General features: G+C 40.5%; 1 long non-coding RNA gene and 1 other non-coding gene across 2 annotated transcripts in view; one reads left to right on the forward strand and one right to left on the reverse strand.

Moving 5' to 3' along the window:
• LOC128563888 (uncharacterized) overlaps window positions 1-4,182 on the forward strand; it is a 65,594-nt gene extending 61,412 nt beyond the window's left edge. The window contains exons 3-4 of the long non-coding RNA XR_008373916.1: window positions 2,658-2,706; window positions 4,044-4,182. This is a non-coding gene — a long non-coding RNA (uncharacterized LOC128563888). The remainder of the gene's footprint in view (window positions 1-2,657; window positions 2,707-4,043) is intronic.
• A 2,271-nt stretch (window positions 4,183-6,453) lies between these two features.
• Window positions 6,454-6,560, reverse strand: LOC128564098 (U6 spliceosomal RNA). Its single transcript, XR_008373985.1, has one exon. It is a non-coding gene; the product is annotated as a U6 spliceosomal RNA (small nuclear RNA).
• Window positions 6,561-21,249: the final 14,689 nt, after the last annotated feature.

Below are 21,249 nucleotides of genomic sequence, written 5' to 3' on the forward strand. Positions count from 1 at the left end.
CCTGGGCTTCCCCACCTCTGAATCAGGTTCCATGTAAGAGGCCTGGTTGAGGCTCAGGCTATTCCCACCTCAGCACTCAGGCTCTTGCTGGGTGGGGGCTGGCTCATCTGCTGTGCAGCCCACTTGTAGGATACTGGCAAAATAGCTTAAGTCCCACACCTGCCTGTGCCTGTGAAGATGTTGTCTCTTCCTGTCAAATGAAGATGGCGAGGGGGCCCCTTGGCTTACTATAATACCTTTTTAGGCTTTCTAGAATTTTCCCTTTCTTAACATTCCAGCAGCCATAGTCTTTCTGCAGATCAGAAATTTAAAAATGTTCCTTAAATAGGTAGTCACTCAGATCCTGTGCAAGTGAGTAGTAGTGGTAGTGGGAACATCATGTTTTGTGCAACTCCATCTTATAGGAAGAAGGTTAGGGGCTGAAACTAGCTGAAAGTTCTCACCCTTTCAAGAGTAGAAGTCATTTTTTTTTTTTTTTGGCTGGGTGTGGTGGCTCATGCCTGTGATCCTAGCGCTGTTGGAGACCAAGGCAGGTGGATTGCTTGAAGTCAGGAGTTTGACACCAGCCCGAGTAAGAGCAAGACCTCATCTCTACTAAATCCCAACTTCTCAGGAGGCTGAGGCAGGAGGATAACTGGAACCCAGGAGTTTGAGGTTTCCATGAGCTAGACTGACTCCATGGCAGTCTAGCCTGGGGCAACAGAGTGAGACTCTATTAAATAAAAGTAAACCCTCTGTTCTTTCAAAGACAAACTTCCTAGAGTGTACCTGACACCTGTCTGGTATCTTAAAGAAAGGAAAGGGGTACCATTAAAGGGGGATATACTGCACTCCAGTGCTTCCAGGTGGCTGAGGGGGAGCTCAGCATCTTTCTTTCCTGGCTCCCCACATTTGGTTCCTCACAATTGATCCTCACTGTTGGCTCCATCATAATTCATGGAGAATAGAGAAATTTCTCATTTCACTTTTCATACTACCCTCTTACAAACTCACAGCACTGATGGGCCACCAAGCAGCTGACTTCATATTACAGTGTGCCAAGGGCCTCTTTCTCCATATGATTGGAGAGAAGACACATGACCAGTGACTGTTCCAGGCTTATATTATTGAAGTTACCAATAAAGAAGTTAACAACCTTTTCTATTAACTAATTAATACACATAGACCCCAGGGAAAATTTATTATTTGTCCTGCATAGATCATATAGCCATGCTGTTTAAACACATGGCCACAGTGACAAGGTGCTTGACTAGCTGGACTGAGGCTATGTACTTATGTCTGCAGCGGGAGTAGGGAGGTTACTGTGATTGAAAGCCCTCCACCCCCACCAAAAATCATAAAGATGTTTTAAATAGGAGAGTAGCCATGACCCCAAGTGACAAGAATAGTTATCTGAAGAAGAACAGAAGAAAGACAAGTAGCTCCAATTTAGACCATTTTAGACCAGCCAGTCACTTGCCTATCCACTAGTTGATTATAGATCCAGGAGTGAGCCTTTCTGAGATCAGAAGAGACCAGAGCAACCACCCAGGTGAACACAGCTCAATGTTTTTCAACCCACAGAATTGTGTGTTTTATAGCTGGTGTTTGTTTTGGAATGGTTTGTTACTCAGCAATAGCTAACTAATACAAGCAGCAAGGTAGAGCAGTTTAGCACAGTGCAGACAGTCTGGAAGTATTGATAGGTGCATAGAGATCTCAATACAATACTTTGATTGTATTCTAATAAGACACTAAGCAGAGGACCCTGTTAAACGGTGTCCATATTCTTGATTCATGGAAATTGTGAAATAGAAAATATGTACTTTTTAAAACTGCTTATTTTGTGATAATTTGTTATGCAATAATTGAAAACTAATACAGGAGAAGAAAGGTTAGCACAAGGTCAGCTATTCCTATTTCTGATTAAACTGTAAAGTCAATGAGGGCAGGATCTATGTCCAGCTATCATAATGGATACCTTTCTGAGCCTTGGGACTCACTATCGGCACCATCACTTTTATTAGGCACATTTAGAGTATGTATCTCATCCTAATCTGTAGAATGGGAAGGATAATATCATGGGAATCTGGGGGAACAAAATGTAATAGTCTAAGAATTAAAGTTAGTATAATGCATATTCTATCATAAGCACTCAGTAAGCATTAGCTACCATATTCAGCTGAACTCACTATTGTATTTTAGCAGTTAACGCAGTGCACACCTTTATAAGCACTCAGCACATAGATTTAGAAAGCAAGGGATGAATGAGGAGTGAGTGTTTTAAAGAAATGAATAGATGATGAACGGCTACCCGAGAGACTCAATTCACATTTATTTAAAAAGTCACAGCTTTTAAATGAGAAATTTCTCATTTCACAGGCTTAAAATTTAAGCCTGTCAGTGCCTGTGATCTAAATAGTCCAAGGGGGACAGGGCTCGCATGACACCAGTCTTGCTCCCCGGCATCCAACACAAGTGAAAACTTAGGTGCTCAGATGTAGCACCTGCTTTTGTCCCCACAGGGACCACACCTGGAAACTTCCAGCCTAGAAGACACTTAGGACTCAACTTTTCTTACTCTTGCCTTCTCTGCATTCACTTTGTTTCCTTGCTGTGCCGCTAACTCCCTGGTTAACTGAAAACTGACATTTCCCTCCTCTCCTCCGTTTCCCCAGATGCCGGAGCCCTAGGCCATGTGGAAAGGATATGCTTGCTGAGCAGCAGGTACAAATTAACCACGTGAGATTATAATTATTTCCCCCTGGATCAGATAGGAGGAGGAGGAACAGAAGGCATGTTTGTGGTGCTGAGTTTAACTTAAACTCTGAGAATATGATCCAGACAAGAACCAGTGAAATGATGCCTATTTAATAAATATTATGAACTGTTAGAGGCCAGGCATACTCGTGCTCTGGGAGATTGAGGCGGGTGGATCCCAGTACCTTAGGTGTTTGAGACCATCCTGAGCAAGAGTGAGGCTGTAAAAATAGCCAGGCAATGTGCCAGGCACCTGTAGTCCCAGCTACTTGGGAGGCTGAGGCAACAGGATCTTGAGCCTAAGAGATTGAAGTTGCTGTGAGTTATGATGCCAGAGCACTCTAACAAGGGTGACAAAGTGAGACTCTGTCTCAAAAAAAGAACAACCTCCCCGCCCCCCAACTGTTAAGCACTGTAGCAGCCTGGGCATTTCAGAGCATACAGAGAAGTTCTGGAGCTTTGTGCATAATGAGGCCCAACTTTCCCCTACTCATGAGAGATCGGAGGTCCGGGGGAGAATCCTAGCTCCAATTCTTATTCTGCAGGAGCATCTGGGAACTCTGTAGACTATATATGACTATATGACACACAGCAAAGAGGGTTACCTGAGTAAATGAGGGTAAACATGCTTTTTTTATGGAGACAGTCTCACTTTGTCATCCTTTGTATAGTGTCGTGGCATCATAGCTCACCACATCAAACTCTTGGGCTCAAGTGATTTTCTTGCTGCAACCTCCCAAGTAGCTGAGACTACAGGCGACCACCACAACACCCGGCTATCTGAAAACTTTTAAAACATTATCTTTTGATGGGTCCCTTCCTCTCTCTGGAATTCAGTCCTTAATGATACAACCTGGGGGTGGTCAGAATCTAGCTGTGCTCCAAGCAGGGGCCACTTCAGGACACAGCAGGGAGAATTTAGGGCTAATAAGGAGGCCAGATGCTACTCCCAAAATTTATAATTGATGAAGTTGAGTCCCACTTGAATATATTTTACATAATTAGCTTGCTGATGACATTTATTTTGTAGAGACTGATCTAAAAAAAACAAAAGTCACTACACTGGTTAGTGGCTTCTTTTCCATAGAGCCTCAGCAGACTCTTCTTCAATCCCTGGGATGTGCGTGATTGAATCCAGGAGGTAGACAAGAAAGATAGAGAAGACCAAGGTGGCCACACTCTAGCCTCAAGGTCATGGAAGGTGGGGCCAGAAGATAAAGGCTGGAGACTAACCTGCTACCGACCATCTGTATTGTCATTTTTCATCCTTAACTTCTTTTGGTTTGCCCAATGTCTATCCCCAGGGTCTCAGTTTCCCCAGGAGTATCTAATATAATACCGGCTCCCTATGAATAATGCTCCAGCACAGTATCCTGTACCTGGTCAGCACAAGAAACAGGTGGGATTTTCTTCCATACTGTGCCTCTTGCTAGCTGCGTTATTACATACCAACTCCTGCTGGACTGGATAGTACAAGCAGGTATTAAAAAGCATTCAGAAATGCTTGGATAAAGGACATTTTGAATATATATGTATAACCCTGCTGTGCTATGCTGACTTATGAAATACATCAAAGAATACTGAAACTGTGGTGCCTATTGAGAAAGAGGAACAGGGAAGGTCCCCTGGGCATCAGAGAGAGGGGACTAATGGCTATGTCTTTGCTCCTATCCAGCTGGTTTATACATTTGGCATTTAGCCTCTGCTTTTTGCGTGGTATTTATCACTGCACTTAAGTTGAGGCAGAAACATTTGGAATGGCTTTGGCTAAGAAGTCATCTGGGTCTTATCATTTTTATATTGCAGGAACATAGCACAAGCATTGCATCTTCTTGTTGATTTTGGGAGGGCAAGATTTGCCATTCAGGTAAGACTTGCCCTGCCCAAATAGGAGAAGAGCAAGGCTCTGTGATACTAATAAGAATTTCCCCAAGATAAGAGCCAAAATCTTCACAATGCCAAAACCCTTCTCACTGTCCTGTGCACAGAGGAGTAAAGGAACTGTAATAGTGTTCATTAATTGATAGTCTCTCATTGAAGGTCTTCCGCGTGACGGGAATTTACTGTGTCATCTTAATTCTATCGTGTGACAGAATTCCTTAATTCCTATGTGAAAGAAAATATCATTCCCATTTTGTCTAAAAGAGCAATAGACATCTACAATAGTCCAAGATTTTTGCTTATAGCTTAGGGGGTTTAGTGAAGACTTTTCATGTGCAGACAAAGGCCTGGATTTTGTAGGATAACTAGGAGTTAATATGTTGAGGAGGGTGGAGAACCATACTATGTAAATTTAAAGAGCCTTGCATATAAAAGACATTGTCAAATGACATAGTGTTTCAAGGAGAGAGCAAAGGGTTCTATTAAGAGCCCCTAAAAGGCTGGGCATGGTGGCTTACTGGCAGCTATAATCCAGCTCTTTGGGAAGCTGAGTTGGGAGGATCACTTGAGGTTAGGAGTTCAAGACTAGCCTGGGTAATATAGCAAGAACTTGTCTCTACAAAAAATTAAATAAAAAACAATTAGCTGTGCATGTTGGTGCACACCCATAATCCCAGCAATTTGGGAGGCTGAGGTAGGAATATTGCTTGAGCCCAGGAGTTTGAGGTTGCAGTGAACTATGATAGTATCACTTCATCCCATCCTGTGTAACAGATCCTTGTCTCTTAAAACAAACCGAAAGGCTTCCTTGTTCAAAAGTTTTGGTGTCTTGTTCTAGCAAGTCTATTCATTTGCTTTTAATGTCATTACCTTTGTCTACCTGTTTTCCTTGCCTTTCAAGGCAAGATGTGCTGTGCTCAACTGCTCGCATGACATGAGGCAAAAGTGTTAGGAAGAGCAGAAAACATTCACAAGATGAAGCTAATATTTTATCAGATCTGGCTGTTTGTCAATGTTATAAACCCAGATTCAGGATTTTACTGTTCATAAATCTGTAAAGAAAGAATGTCTTTGGTATATAGAATCCTACAATCTTTAAAGCAGTGACAATTGAATGGAAACTATTCGGAAGACTGATCTGTCCCTTTAGTTTGCAAATCTTTGATCAGTAACATTCCAGATGTCCCGATTGTATGAAGTGTGTGTATGGGTGGGGAAATGTGTGTGAAGATAAGAAAAAGGCATTTAAAAGAAAAAGGCAGTTCCAAATGAATAGTGTGTGCATGTGGTGTTTGCTTTTCCATCCTTGAAATACTTCACTTAGGAAAATGGTCTCCAGTTCCTTCTAAATTGTTGAAAACAATTGTTGCCAAAGGTAATAATTCACTTTTTATGACTGAGTAGTACTCCATGGTATACATATACCACGTTTTAAAAATAAACGTACTTACCATTAAATCTGAACCAAGTTATCAGCACTCATGTGCACAGGTGGAAGTAAAACTCAGTGGAAGCCAAGCAGGTGGGAGGGGGGAGGAAGGGATGGGTGAAACCGTACCTAACACTTACGATGTACACTATCTGGGGGATAGGAGCACTTATAACTTTGACTCAAGCAGTATAACAGCATTCCATGGAACAAAACATTTGTCTTATTCTGAAATAAAAATTAAAAAAGAAATAAAAGAAAAAGGCAACCACTTCCCTGACACCATTGGCTCCTGGTTTCCTGCCTACTTTCCTCAGCATTCTTTGCCAGTTTCCCATGCTTCTTTTTCAGCACCCACCTAAGATGTTGTAGCTCTGGGAAGACGTCATTCTTGGACCTTTTTCTTTTTTTTTTAACACGTCACGAATTTGCGTGTCATTCTTGCGCAGGGGCCATGCTAATCTTCTCTGTATCGTTCTAATTTTAGTATATGTGCTGCCGAAGTGAACACTCTTGGACCTTTTTCTATTCTAATTCTAAACTCTGATGACTTCAAAAGGGTAGCCCACCATAGGTAGAGAAAAGAAGAGAATTATCCTCTTTTTTTTTTTAAATATATATATATTTTTAATTTTGCTTTCAATTTCAGCTGGCTTTCACTCTTCTTAGTTTGAAGTTTTGTTTTTTTTCTTCCTTTCTTCCTTTAGTGATTATTTTGCCCTTTGCCTCCCAAGTAGCTGGGATTACAGGTGCCCATCACAATTCCTGGCTTTTTTGGGGGGCGGGTAGAGATGGGGTTTCACTCTGGTTCACTCTGGCACATGCTGGTCTCGAATCTCTGAGCTCAGGAAATCCACCTGCCTTGGCCTTCCACAGTGCTGGGACTATAGGCATGAGCCACCACACCTGGCCAGAACTCTCCTCTTCCTCCCACTGTCCTTTCCTATCTGCTCTGTGGGCTCATTCTTTTCTGACTTGGGCATTAAGGCCAAGGCCAGTCCCAGGATTCTTCTGAAGGCTTCTAATAGTTACTAGTCTCCTCACCACTATTTAGTCAAAAAAATCTCATTGGAGTATTTGACATGGCCAGTGGTAGTAACCAGTACTCCATAGATCATTTGATGTTAAAACTTCTCCCTTCCTATTGACACATTCCTCCTTCACGGTGGAAGTCTACTTGGGAAAGTTACCATCTTCCCTCCTTTATCACTGGCACTTCTCTCTCAACACCTGCTCACTCCAAGATTTGTGATCAAGCTTTTCGCTCTTTTTTCTGTCTTTCTCTTTCCTCTGCATAGCTGAAGGAGAAAAGAATCAATGAAATAGAGAAAGATCTTACCTGTATTTTACTGATGCACAGCTTGGCATTAGCATTCTCTAGATATGATGTATGTTCAATGTTGATTTTCTCGTGAGGTATGTCCATGGTCCTAGAAGCTTCCCTCACTGGGACTATGCAACAGTGCTTCTTGAAGCTTGGTAGTGATCTCTGGCTGGCCACTCACCATTTCTCCCTGAGCTGTTCTGCTGGCCCTTTTCTCTTTTTGACATCACATCACCCCTCTGGGTGGTCTTTTTAGAAAGGATCTTGGTAGGGTATGATGTCTCTTTCCCCCAAAGAGAGACTCCTTGCTCGTATTCTTGGTGGAAGTATAGCTAACTTCCTGTGCATCTTAATCTCTCTCAGTCCTAATGCACCAGGCTGATTGCATAGACTCTGACCTTGAAGTTCCTGAGGTCTGTGTCTTGGTGCCCTCTAAACTCTAAAGGGTACTTATTAAACTCTGAGTGGTTTATTTGAAGTTTCTCTTAATTCTGGACTGGGGGTGGGGGGCGTGTAGACTTCCCCCCCAAAAAAAACTACAATAACTTTCTCCTAAGGAAATTCTCTCTCTGAGAGTTTTCAACCTCAATTCTCTTATATCTAAAAAGGGATATTAGATTTGGTTTTGAAAACAATCTTTTGGAAATTGCTTTGCAATTCCTGCCTAGGTGACCTTTCACCTTGCTTTGGGATATGAAGATGAATAATTGGCACCTTTTGTTGTGGGTCACAGTTGAAATTAGACAGAATGAATCTTGTTGTAAAATCCTAAAATACTCTTCCACCATAAATTCATCCACTCCAATTGTCTAGTGTCATGAATACCCTGAAAAATACAAAGTCAGCACTTTCTTTTCAAGGGGCAAGTTAACCCTGCTTATGGAATATCGGAGATCTTGGGTAGGAGAAGCTCCCTGGAAGGAAGCAGTTGTTCCCTCCGCTGCCTTGAGCTAACCTGGTCAAGTTAATGGCAGGGCACAGAACTCACTCGTATGCTGAATCCCCTGCCTGTGTCCTTTGCTTGCACTCCTTGTTTGTCAGGGCATGGAAAGAAGCTGTTTTGCAGACCAATCAAATCATGTATAATAGCAAAGTTCTGCCTCTGTGGATTGGCAATGTAAGGACAAGATAAATGAGCACTAGAATAAAGAGTTACCCTAATTTTGTGTTAATTGTTATCTTCAGTTGTATATGATATTTTCTTCCTATTATACCCATTATTAGCCTAATCAATAAAAAACTAATTGTACCTCTACTTTATGAGCCCTAGACCCAGATATCTTACTACCTAGTAAATTCGACATGAATAAAATGGAAATTATGACTTCCCTCTTCTCCAAAATATCATTTTTTTGTTTTTTTTTTTAAATTTTTGACACATCTTGTTTTGTTCAGATAATGGTCTGATCACACATGGTCCACTCAAATAATAAGTGAAATTTAATCATATGTTAAAGCTTGGTCTTCAAACGTTATAACCAATGATGCCATGCTTGCCTGTGATCTCAGTGATAGAAAACCACATTCATACCTCAGTGGCCACCAAACCATTCAGCACAGGTTTCTTAATCGTAAGCTGTTTGAAGCTACCAGTTTGAGCACTGTCGACTGTTTTGTTCAGGCTCTGAATAGCTCTAGGGATCTCAGCGGGGTTGTAGAAACCAGCTAAATCTTGGTATAGTACCAAAATGTGGCCAGTTGAGGCTTTGAATAAGACACAGCAGAGTTTGCCAGCACCAAGGCCTTCTGTGCAAGGTTACAGACAAATTAAACCACAGTGCTAGGATGGGAAGTTCATTGCCCCAACAGCAGGCCGAATGTCACACCCTAAATGACCCACAGCAGGACCCTTAGCCTATCTTTTAATAGTCTCGCTAACCATCTCATTCCCTACACCAAAATTCTGAAACTCAACTTTAATATGTTTAATTAATGTTTTCCCTGTCTGCCCTAAAACTAATTTGCTATCCAACTCTGATCAATCCAGCCTTCAGATACGTTGAGCACCTGTCTCCTTTTTTTCTTTCTAACAACATTTCATTTCCTATTATCATTTCCCTTGGAAAATTGCATCAGCATCTTTCTTAACTGACTTCACTCCATTTATTCTTAGCTACCCATAGCTCATTTTTCACAGAGCCAACATTTTAATCATTTTGAATTATGCCTCCAACTTAAACTTTTCACTATTAAATATGGTGATGTTCTTAGAGTCACAGAGTGGCATCCATGTATGTAAAAGATAATTCTTTGGGGATACAGAAAGAAAGCTTTGGAAATTTGGTTTCTATTTTGTTTTTATAAACAAAAAGAAAGATTGCATATTGGTTATTCTATAGCTTGTCCCTGGGGGCATGGGGTCCTCACCTAGAAAGAAGGTTAATCTCCATGTCAGGGAAGAAAACAGTGGGAATTTCACCCCACGGAGGTATGGACAGTGGTGACCTTCTCATTCCCTGGTTTTCCGCCTACTGTAGCATATTGTAATTTATATGATATGTAGTTTATGTCGTCTTGTGAAAAAAGATTTATAGACTTTTATGAATGATCTTAAATAGATTTTATAAAGAGTGATAAGTATTATTTTTTTAGCACAAGATATTTATAGGTTTTCTCATAGGAAAGAATTGAAAAATATTGCCAAATTTAAAGATAGGTTACACCCATGTTGTATTAGCTTGCTAGGGCTACCATAACAAAACTACTCAGACTGAGTGGCTTAAACAATAGAAATTTATTTTCTCAGTGTTCCTATGGCTAGAAGTCCCAGATCAAAGTGTTGGAAAGTTTGGTTCCTCTTGAAGCCTCTTCTCTTGGCTCCCAGATGGCCACCTCACACTGTGTCCTCATAGGGCCTTTCTCAATGTGCATGCTCATCCCTATAGCTCTTCATCTTCTTTTGAGGATGCTAATAACATTGAATTAGGGCCCCACCCTAACAGCCTCACCTTGACTTAGTCACCTCTTTAAAGATCTTATCTCCAAGATTACAAACTGAGGTACCAAGGGTTAGGACTCCAACATATGAATTTTGGGAGAAAATAAATCAGCCCATAATACACATTTTTTTTCTTGAAAAATTGCTAACACACATTTTCCTTTTTACAAAATTGCTATTTTTTTTTTTTTGTGATGTAATGTGGTGGTCAAAATTGTACTATCTAGCATACATTTTGAAAAAAATTAATAAATACTTTATTCTATCTCTCTCTTCAAAGCAGAATATGATGGTTTAAGATTGAGCAATAAATGTTTTTTAAAATAAAATTTGTGCCATGAAAAGAGCATTTAAATGTGGATTTCTAAAATTATTTTCAGCATTCCATGATTTTGTTTTACAAAATGAGAGGACTATCCTAACTCTTACGTCTGCATTTATAAAAGTGGGAAACATAATTTTAAAATCGTTTAAAAATATTTCAAAGAAAAATATTTCTTTGAATATGAGTGGAATATGAGTGCATTTGATTATACACACACATTTAAAAACACACATTTAAAAAACACATTATCAGTTCACAATAATAACTGATTAACATCAAAGAAAATAGTCCTTTAACCAAAGATGTGTAACATAATTAGTGGTGGGAGTGAAAAATAACCATTAGGATTTCATATTTGCACCAATTTATATCTACAAGGAGTATTTTTACACCTATAGCATTCATTAAAGTCAAACCTAAAAGTTAACTGAACTTAGAATCAGACATGCAAATTGCTATAACACAAAAGATTAAACCAAGATTATTAAAAGACACTTACTTGTTTTCTTTTGTTAATGGATAATTTCAAAAATATAAAATCATGATTGATATATATATACTGAATATTTGTCATTAAATCTAGTTTATTAATTAATAAGAAAACTCTAAAATGATTAATCCAGTTCAAAGTAAAATCTGAAGAGTAGACATATTTACAGGCAATCAGGAATGCTAAAATGAATTTGCTAGTAGCTGCAAAACTGGTTGATATCCTGTAGGGCAACAAACTGTATCTTTCTACAGGGCAGAAATCAATTGTATCTCTACTGGAGAAAATTCATTTGCATTTCTATGGGCAAAAATAATTTGCATTATCATCAGTTTCTTACAATTTATGGAGTTCTAAAATAGCCTCGTCAAAAATAATCAAAGGCATGAAGCTCTATAGGATCAAATAACCCTGAAGGGTTTGTGAGACAATACTCGGCATCCCCTGAAAGGGTGCCTAAAAATCCGCATAATTCAAAGCCTTTTATTATGATGCTGACTCTCACCAAAATATTAGTACACTATTTTTAGTGACATACACCAAAGATTTTGGTGGTACTGATTAGTAAATTTAAACTTATTTTAAAGCAGTTTTCATTTCTATTTCAAATTTATACATTTATATTTCTGCCCATGCTTTTAATATACATAAACAGTAGAACTTGCAAATACTTTATACAAAAAGCATACATGTGAACATATATATATATATTTTTTAGACACTTATAATTTTAAAATCATTTACCAGAGAATATATACTGTCATAACATTTGGACATTACTGCTCCAGAGAATGAAGATCAAAGATCTACAGAGACTCAGTCTTTTGGCAGGAGCCCTCAATCTCTGTCCTTGTCAACTACTAAGGCTGTATCCTATCTACCAGCTGGGCTGTTACTCTAAAATTGTTAGTGTGTATAAAAAATAAAAAAATAAAAAATAAATCTAGATGCAGGCTTAAATCTTCACAGAAATTAACACAGACTGGATCACAGTCCTAAATATAAAATATAAAACCATGAAACTCCTAGAAGGTAACATAGGAGAATGTCTAGGTGATCCTGGGTTGCCTGATATTTTTTTAGATATGACACAAAAAGGCATGATCCATGAAAGAAAGAATTGATAAACTGGACTTCATTATAATTAAGATATTCTGTGTATAAAACCAGTGTATGGTACCCCATGATTGCATTAATGTACACAGCTATGATTTAATAATAAATAATAAAAAAAGATATTCTACTCTGCAAAAGGCACTATTGAGAGAATAAAATTGAAAGTTACAGACTGAGAGAAAATATTTATGAAAGATATATCTGATGAAAGATCATTATCCAAAATATACAAAGAAGTCTTAAATACAGTAAAAAAAAAATCAAACAGTGTAATTGAAAATAGGACAAAGACCTAAACAGACACCTCACCAAAGAAGACATGCAGCTAGCAAATAAATACATAAGCTGATGCTCCACATTATACATCATCAGGAAATTGCGAATAAAAGCGATAATAAGATACTACACACCTCCGATGATCAAAATCCAGAACACTAACACTGCCAAATGCCGGCAAGGATGTGGATCAACAGGAACTCTCATTCGCTGCTGGTGAGAATAAAAAAAGGTGTAGCCACTTCAGAAGACAGTTTGACAGGGAGGCGCCTGTGGCTCAATGAGTAGTGCACCAGCCCCATATGCTGAGGGTGGCATTGAAACCAGCCCTGGCCAAATTGCAACAAAAAAATAGCTAGGTGTTGTGGGGGTGCCTTTAGTCCCAGCTACTCGGAGGCTGAGGCAAGAGAATCACCTAAGCCCAGGAGCTTGAGGTTGCTGTGAGCTGTGACGCCAAGGCTCTCTATTGGGGGCAACAGAGTGAGACTCTGTCTCCAAAAAAAAACAACAAAAAACAAACAAAAAAAACCCCAAAAACAGTTCGCCAGTTTCTCAGAAAACTAAACATACTATTACCGTACGATCCAGCAATCACACTTCTTGGCATTCACCCAAAACTGTTAAAAATTTATGTTTATGCAAAAACTTGCACACAGATTATTCAAAATTATCAAAACTTGAAAGCAGCCAAGATGACCTTCAGTAGGTGAATGGATAAACTGTGGTACATCCATAAATATTATTTAGCACTAAAAAGAAATGAGCTATCAAGCCGTGAAAAGACATAACAAAAACTTAAATGCATGTTACTAAGTCAAAGAAGCCAATCTGAAAAGGTCGCAGACTGCCTATATGATTCTACAACATGATGTTCTAGAAAAGCTGAAACTATGTAGATAGCAAAACATCAGCGGTTTCTAGGGGTTGGCAGGGACGGAAGGATGAATAGGTAGTGAAAATGGTGTATATGATACCATAGTTGTGTATGCAGATACATTTGTCCAAACCCATGGAATGTAAAAAATTGTGAGTGGGTCCTAATGTATATCTCGGGCCTTGGATGTTCACGGATGGTAACAAATGTACGTGCAGGTGGGGGATATTGATACTGGGAGAAGCTATGCAAGTGCAGGGCAGGGGTATGGGAAATAGCTGTAACTTTCCCTTAATCTTCCTTTAGTTCCAGATTTGGACTTAATTATGGTCTTAAAAAAATAAAATCTTTAGAAAAAATAAAAAAATCAATTCCATCTATTTTTAATTAAAGAATATTGATTAAAATGGAATGTTTTATATTCTGAAAGAAAAAATAATGGTTAATTATACACCATAGTCACTAGTATTGAAAGCTGGTTCCCCAACAGCACTGTGTGTGGTAAGGGTCACTGCCTCAACAGAGGTGTAGTAGATTTATTGGCCGGGAGAAGGCAAAGGAAGGATTTTCATGAGGATTCTGGGTTCTGGTTAAATGCTGGAGCTTTATTGATTTGGTCATGTAGGTGACGCAATAGTTCAGGGTTGGTGAACTATGCAAGGTAGAGGTTTCAGAGTAAATCTTGAAAAGATGTCAATACTCAATGTTATAGCACCAAGCAGGGGTCATTAATAAGGATAGTGAGTATGCTAATGTCACAATAATGGGTTTCTGAGTTTGCTGTAGCAAACTACCATAAACTGGGTAGCTTACCTGAACAGATATGTATTTTTTCACAATTCTGGAGGCCAGAAGTGTGAATTCTAAGGGCTGGCAAGGGATGTAAGGGAGAATCTGCTCTGTGCCTCATTTAGGCACAGACGTGTCTCTCCCGAGGCTGTACGGGAGAATCTGCTCTGTGCATTGTCTAGCTTCTGGTGGCCTTGCTTGCGTGTTTCTCTGCTCCATCATCATATCGCTTCTGTTTTGTGTATGTGTCTCCTCCAAATCCTCCCTCTCTCTCCTTTATAAGGGTACTCTTGATTGGAATTAAAACAGATAATCCACGGGTGGCGCCTGTGGCTCAAGGAGTAGGGCGCTGGTCCCATATGCTGGAGGTGGTGGGTTCAAATCCAGCCCCGGCCAAAAACCACAAAAAAATAAAAAATAAATAAAAAAAAAAGAAAATTAACCATTTATTAAAAAAAAAAAACAAAAAAAAGATAATCCAGGATAAACAGCTCCTCTCAAAATCTTTAATTTAATCATCTTGTCTGCCTTATAATGTATTATCCACTCTTTTGCCATGTAAGGTAATACTTACAAGGTCCAGAGATTAGATGTGCATATCTTTTGGTGATACATTGGATTGAATAGTATATTCCTAAAATTCATGTCTTCTTTGGAAATAGGGTTTTTCCAGGTGGAATTAGTTAAGATGAGGTCCAATGATTGGCGTCCTTAAGAGAAAACAGAGACACAGAATCATGCAGGTGAAACATGATGTCATGGTGAAGGCAGAGATTGGAGTGATGTGTCTACAAGCCAAAGTGTGCCAAGGACGGTTGGCAACCTTCAGAAGCCAGGATGAGGAGAGGGCCCTCCACTAGAGCTGCCAGAAAGACCAGGACATGCCAATACCCTGAGTTTGGACTTCTGGACTCCAGAACTATAAGAGAATGGGTTCATGGGTTTTGTTTTAAAGGTCATCCAGTTTCTGATAATTAGTTATTATAGCCCAAGGAAACTAATATAGAAAGCCATTTCTTGTCCTATCACATTTCTGAAAAATAATTTTATTGTCCTAAGGAAAAGTCAGTGGAAAATTCAGCAGATATTAACAAAGACTTTTACTTTTTAATCCTGAATATGTATGACTGGTCCACATTCTCACTAGTCTCATTCAGAACCTCTACCTCTCAAAGCTTATTCATGCCCCCTTGGCGAATCTAGTCTCCTGAGATAACTAAGCCAGGCTGAGGGGAGTCCTAAGTCTTTTGATCTTCAGCCCCCCTGGGTTCACCTGCAGCTCTGGTGGGCAGCTCCCATGATCTCTTCTTCTCTGTGGGGTTTCAAAACTGGTTCCATCACAAGTAGCAGCAATCTGGAAATGCCCTGTGGGAGGGACACTCAACTAATGGAGAGTAAGAGTGGGCAGACCAATGCCCCAACTTCTTTTTCTTCTAGTGGATTAATTCTGAAATGTATCTGTACAGATTTTCAGTAGTTTTTGCTTTTTAAATGTCCCTCGTTTTATTTTTCTCACTCCCTCACTTTTGTTTCTTGTTATCATCTCCCAAGTAAAATTCACACCCATGGAAGTCCCTGTCACAAGGTCCACAGTAGAGGGGGACCTGAGGGGCCTACACAGCGTTGAGCTCTGCTGGATCCGTCCCTCATTCCCTCCCTGGCCCCCGTCCCTTCTCTGTGGAACTGAGCGGCCATGCTGTTGTCACTGGGCTTATCCCCTGAGCTGCCCAGGCCCAGACACTTACAGAATGGAAAGCAGCAATGAAGAGAGAGGCAGCTTCTGAGGAAGAGTCACACCTGGACCACAAAATCCACGCACCATTTCCCCATTTCCTTCTGTTTGAGCCAGTCAGGCAGGAAATTAAAGAGACTTTCTGATTAGGTGACATTTCCAGCCTCTTGGCTATGTTATGGTTCATATAAAAGGATTCCTCGTGGCTCTAGAAAAGTGCCATTTTTCAGCTTGCTCTCATCCTTTTTACACGTTCACCTTAAAGCCAAAAACCATACAGCAAATAGAGCTGGGTTGAAGAACATGGCCATGTGCTAGTTATTCCCTTCCCTCCTTCAAATCCACCCCGCCCCCTCTACCCTCCTGTGTGTCCCTGCTGGCTGAGCATTGTATTACCTTACCCAGAATCTTTTGCTTCTTGCCACCTGCTTGGGTACACCCTATGGACCCTCTGGTACAGGGGTGATCATAGCTTTCTCCCAGTGTTAATCCCTGGGCACCTCGCCATCCCTAACTGCTCCCACCTTCCTTTATAGGGTGTTCATAAAATTCTTCTTAACTGTATCTTTTTTGAGGGTGCCACCCATTTCCTTCCAGAACACTGATTAATACAGATGTGAAAACCACACCATTTCCTAGCAGTGTTTCCTATAGAATGTCACTTAATGTTCACATGTGTAAAATGGGCCTTCTAATGCCTCCCGGTCAGGGCTGTTGTAAGGGCATGCAATCATTATTGGTTTTACTTTTCTCTCTTTCAGGCTCTCGCAAAAGGTGCCAGGGCCGAAGGAGAATTAAAAACATTGAAAATAAACATATGTGTGGTCCCCGAGCTTGGGTAAAGGCATTGTTTTCATATATGTGTTTGTTTTCTTTTGTTTTAAAAGCAAGTTAGTTAATGTGAATTTCAACACTTTCTATGATCCTTCCAACCCCAACATTTTCAAACAACACATTCACGGCCCATTTTCCTTGCACTGGAGAGCCTCACTTTATTCAGCCTGGTGCAGACACTTGGGAAATGGCACTATCCCAACCAGAGGGAGAGGAGCCTGGGGGTGTGGGGGTCTGCTGCTCCATGGCTGCACAGGTTAAAGTGCGTGTCTGTCTATGAAAACAGCCTGCTGGACGTAACTTACACCCTGAACCTTGTATCTCCATAAATAACCCCTGGCAGTTTCATTACAGCCTGGGGTACCCCAGCTAACACTGGCAGCTAACTTAACTCCAATCAATCTCTTTAATGCCTTTCATGGTTTGGTTTCATTAAGAACCACGGCCATCACTCACCCTGCGCCTGCTTGGCCACCATGTTGATTTGTGTCCCCTCATTGTGTGAATGAATATGCATCCCAGAAGGCCCGAGATTTCCTCAGGAAGACAGTGCCGCTGACGGCTCCCTATTTATTGCTTAGGATAAGAATATATATTACCTTTTATTATATGGCCATTAGAGAACAAAATCTGGTGAGAGATTTCTGCTGGACGGCGGTGGGTGTAATTACGAATTCGAGGATGATATGAAATATACCCTTGCTAGGACATTCACTGAGTTATCAAATAGGCTCTTCTGGTGACATTGGTTAATTCATAGCCCACGTGAGACCATTGGGCTCCCCACCCCCGCCCCTTATTTCTGCTTTCCAGGCTTTGTTTAGCTCTTATTTACGCCCCTATATCGAGCCAAGAATTGTCCAATTTGAATGAAGAAAGGGGCTGCTCCTAGCTCTCTGGTAAAACACCGGCAAAACCTGTGTCTCTCTGTCATTTTCTGTGTAGGATCTGAGATGAATATGTGGGTATTGAGGGAGAAAGGAGAGAGAAGGATGAAAAAAATCCTTCTTTGACACAGAACCACAGAAACCATTTTATTAGGCTCAGCGCAATTACCTGCAATGTGGGCACTGCAGCCTGCCCTGCCCCCAGCACTCTTCCCCTATTAAAACACTGAGCAAGAAAAATCAGTGCTTAAGTTAAAGTTTCCACCAAATCGTTTTCGATGACATAGCTAGCATTTGCTCGGCAGATCCTCCTGGTTCACACTCACCTTGGCAGGGTCTCAGTGGCCATATTTTCACAGTTGAGTTCTTCCTAAATAATGTCTGCAACAAATTAGGCATAGAAAGCTTTTCCTCTCACTTCTGTCAAGCATGTTTTTCTTCTCTGCATTATTCCTGAGCTTTTCTGAAACGTTTACCATAAAGACCACAAGAGATGCCACAGAGTTTTGTTTTGTTTTTTGTCTACCTCTTGTGTTCACAGTGGATTTCAGTAGGTAGATTGAGACGGGCTTAGCCAGCACTCCCCAAGGCATAATTGAGTGGTGGATGGGACTAATCTTCCCAGCTGCGTCCCCTCCACCCACCTCTCTTAGCCAGTGTCGGCAATAAACTCACCCTTACCTATTGACTCTGTCTCTTCCAGAATCCTTGTGACTTTAGATAGCCAGCCTGGTGGGTGCACGTTACCTCTGTCCAAGACACACAAAAGCCTTGATTTGCATCAGTCTTTGCACTCTCCATGACAAAAACAAAACAAACAACAACAGACCCCCTTCCTGTCCCTCTGCTTTATGAATCAATGATTTGTAACTCTGTGTGTGCGCACGTGTGTGGAGGTATGTGTATGTGTGTTGGGTACCTTGAGATGATGGTGAAGAAATAACATCAGAATCTCTAAAAAGGGAGTAGAGCTTAATACAGCATATTCAACATTGTGATTTTACATTTAGAAAGCAAGGGAAGAATCCTTTGTGTGATTATAGAAACCACAAAATATAAAAATGGCTTGCCAAAACCTGAAGGAGGCTCTAAGAAAACATCTTCTGCTTTATAAAGCGAATCACATGGTATAAACATGGCTTGGAAGCAGCAGGGAAAGAAGGAAGAGTAGTTATCTGCCATTGTCGTTGCACAAAGTTAGAGAAATTCAGGGATAAGGCAGAACAAGCAAGGTCGAGAGACAGCCTGAGTGTAGCCATGGTGACCAGACCCAACTACCCTGAACAGGGAAGTTGCCAGCAAGTCCTTCCCCTCAGTGAAGTACTGAGCCGGGGTCCTTACAAACTGTGCTGACCTGTCTGTGGCAACAGTTTGTGATTAACCTTTTTGGCCTGACATGAAGACAAGGCAGGAGTTTTGAACATTTAAAAACTCTACCATTGCCCCATAAGGGGTCCCCATCCTACTAAGAAAAGGATCCCTACTCTGTCTGTAGAGTAAAAATCTGAATCAGTTGGCTCATTCTTAAATTTATTCCTGGGTGAAGCCAAGAACCCCTGTGGTCAGTTCAGGGGTTTTCCTCCCTTCATTGGGGTTCCTCCCTTCATTGGGGTTCCCCCTGCATCAATGGGCTCATACTTCCTTGCAGAGAGGATTGGCATTATTGGAAAGGCTTATAACAATTCTATTTATTTCATGAATAGGGTCTTCTAGGCTAGTATGCATCCAGAGTTACCCCTCCAACATAGCCTGTTGGTAGTGAAATCTTGATAGCATTTATTAACAAAGCAATTTGATGCTACGGGCTGGAATAATACAAATGATGGCAAATGGGGAACTGAGCAGATTTTCTGATTTGTGGCTTTATGGTGTGTGAAGCTTTATATTACAAGCTTAGAGATCAGCAAAATGTTAAATACTAGTCCTCTTTCCCTTGGTTTAAGATTTCTTGCCCGATATTGAAATGCAAGTATCCTTGGGAGCTGTAGTTCTTGTAGACATGTTTTAGTCCCTGTCACGTCAGAGCTGACTGGGTGCCTTTCTAGGAGCAAAATTACATGACCGAACAAGGAGTGTGCTAGGACAGTGATCACTTGGAATAGGGGAACTCAACAGGAAGGTGAGTTTCAGCACCAATACTTCCATGTACCGTGTATCCTTACCTTTCCCGCGTGACTTAGTAGTTTTTCCCTTAGAAGGAACAGGGTCGGGGGAAAAACTTCACTGCACTGGATTTCCAATGATTTCTTGGATATGACACTGAAGAGGCAACGAAAGAAAAATATATAAATGAAAGATTAGAAAGATTAAAAACTTGTGTGTGTTAAAGGCCACAATTAATAGAGATGGCAACCTATGAGTTGGGATAACATATTTGCACATCACAAGTCTGATAGAACATTAGTATCCAGAATATACAAAGTACTTTGACTTAACAACAACAACCAAATCCCCAAACATCCTAATTTAAAAAATAGGTGAAGGATTTGAATAAGAATTTCTCCAAAGAAGATGTACAAATGTCCAGGAAGCACATAGAAAGATGTTCAAGATCATTGATCATTTGGTAAATGCAAACCTAATTAGGCAAATTTGCAATGAGATACTACTTTATGTGCATTAGGATAGTTATTATTAAAAAAACTAGAAGAAACAAAAAAGTGTTGGTAAGGATGTGGCATAATTTGGACCTTTTTACATTGCTGGTAAGAATGTAAAATGGTTTACCTGAAAAGTTCCAAAGTTCCAAACCTGGAAATCGGTTTAGTAAAGCTTAAATATTGAAATGGAATTGCCATGTGGTCCAGCAATTTCTCTTCAGGGTATATCGCCCAAAGAACTGAAAGCAGAGACTTAAACAGATATCTGTACGTTCACGTTCATAGCAGTATGATTAACAATTGCCAAAAGGTGGAAGCAACTCAAGTGTTTATCGATGGATGAATGAATAAAATAATGTGGCATATATACAATACGATATTATTCATCATAAAGGAAGGGATGTTAATGGATGTGCTACAACATGAATGAACCTTGGAGAAGCTATGGAACATGTAAGGGCAAAAGGAATTTTCCTCCCTTTCCCTACTGAAAGTTTGGGAATTGGATTCCATAAAACAACTGAAAATAGACAGATTCACAGAAGAAAAGGCATCCAAATTTATTTGTGTTGCTAATGTATGGGAGCCACACAAAATAGGAGACTCAAAGAAGGACCCGATGGTGGAAGTTTTTTACCATGTAGAAAGGAGGAAGTTTTTTTACCCTGTAGAGGCTCAGGGCCCTGAAGGGAGGTAGCAACACGTTATGGGAGGGTGAGGGCAGGAAACACATAGCAAGCAAGGCTGTCCTCCAGGCAGCTGAAGTCTTGCAGGCAACAGCCCCCAGCGGTAGACGGGAGCCAGTGGAAAAAGTTCTCATCAGAACTTTAACCTTGTCAGACCCTTAGTCTCCTTTTACTGTGAGATAAAATCTTTCCTAGATTGAGATAAGGAAGCCAGGGGCCCCTGAGGAAGCCTGTTTGCATCTGCTGCTTACTTCATGGGATGTAGAGTTTCTCTGCAGACACGAATCTCCCCACAGAAGGACAGCTTCGTAGAGCCGTTTCCCTGTCTG

The sequence above is a fragment of the Nycticebus coucang genome, chromosome 13, assembly GCF_027406575.1.
Source record: "Nycticebus coucang isolate mNycCou1 chromosome 13, mNycCou1.pri, whole genome shotgun sequence".
Classification (NCBI taxonomy): Eukaryota; Metazoa; Chordata; class Mammalia; order Primates; family Lorisidae; genus Nycticebus; species Nycticebus coucang.